Raw genomic sequence first — 1,628 nt, 5'->3', positions numbered from 1 at the left:
GGCCACTAATATCCCATAAATATTCTTTTTCCTTTAGCAGTTCATGATCAAAACATGGTATACTCTATATTATTTACAGGTAAGAAACTGGATCTGCTGAGGAAGACAAAAGTACAGCAGAGATCTTTTTCCCATATGCATCTGTAAAATTTTTCTTCTGAAACGATTCCTAGTATCTCTTTAACTTAACTGATTTGATAGCGGTGTAACCATAATTAAACTTGATGTCTGTAATTATTTACCTGGTAGCTAAAAATGGGAAGAAACCTTCAAATACTCCTTCCAAGCTTCAGCGAGGCAATGTGACTCTGATGTCAGGCTCTAGCCAATATATTTTGCTTTCATTTATAGCTGCAGGCTCAATTTTGAACTGTATCTATTGTTATGAAGGATGGAAAAGACTGGCCATTTCTTGTGCAAGGGGGAGACATTCTTATTATTGGATTAGTTTTTCAAAACTACCTTTTTCCTCAAGTCTTTCCTAAGGTGAAGGACATTGCCGTGCGTTTCAGTGAGGTAACTACCAGGCTGATCACTCTGTTGGTGGTTCTTACTAGAAATGTGCTAGTGCTGGGAGATTTGTTTAAGACCAAATTGTTAGCTACAGACATTGAAAGAAATTAATGGTGGTGCAAGCAATACAGACTGCTTTGTAAAGTATGTACACATCAGACTCTAGGAGTTGTCCTTTTCCTTGTATGATGTTTCTTTTGTGAACAATCACTTTGCCTGTGGTTGCCACTGACCCAAAAATACAAATATAAAAGAAGGCAGAGGGTCTAGCTAGTAGTAAGTTGTTTTTGCCAGAGGTAAGTCAACATTTAACTGAATGTTAGATCAACACAAATCATGATAGCATATTTTGTTATAATAGCACCCTACCATAGGAGTGTGTGAAATGGGCCCTATTCGATTCTGATTTGGCATGAATCAGGGACAAGATTCGATTTGTTGATTTGGATCACTGTCCCCAATTCTATTTGGCCAAATCCGAATCTAAAGATTTGATGCTGATTCAGTGAATCAGGGATTCAGACAGGCACAGCTTTAGAAGTTTTTTTATATACCTTGAGGTAGCAGCGTGGCTCGTGATTGCTGCAGTGCTGGGGCAGATGGAGCGTCCCACAAGAGCACGAGGGGCTCTCTGGTGTGCTCAGCAGTGAACCCATAGACACAGCTTTAAATTTTTTTTCTACGTATCTTGATGTATCAGGCACAGCTCATGAACACTGCAATGCTGGGACGGAATGGGCATCCCACGGGAGTGTAGCGGGGCATGCATGCTTGATGGCGAACCTGGAAGTGGACCAGAAATACTGCCAGAATACTGCCAGAAATACTTCTGGTCCAATTCCAGGTCTGCTGGGGAGCACGCTGGAGGGCCCTGCTACACCCTACAACTGGACTTTCGGAAGGACTTTGACACTGTCTCTCACCCTGTTCTCATTAAGAAACTGGGGGACTGTAGTGTTGACACCCACACAGTCAATTGGGTTGCCAACTGGCTGGAGAGCCGCACCCAGAGAGTGGTAGCAGATGGGTCATTTTCAACCTGGAAGGACGTGGGCAGTGGGGTTCCGCAGGGCTCGGTCCTCGGGCCCGCACTGTTCAACATCTTCATCAGCGAC

This window comes from Crocodylus porosus, unplaced genomic scaffold, assembly GCF_001723895.1.
Source record: "Crocodylus porosus isolate Cpor-Errol unplaced genomic scaffold, CroPor_comp1, whole genome shotgun sequence".
Lineage (NCBI taxonomy): Eukaryota > Metazoa > Chordata > Crocodylia > Crocodylidae > Crocodylus > Crocodylus porosus.
Note: the sequence above shows the minus strand (reverse complement) of the source record.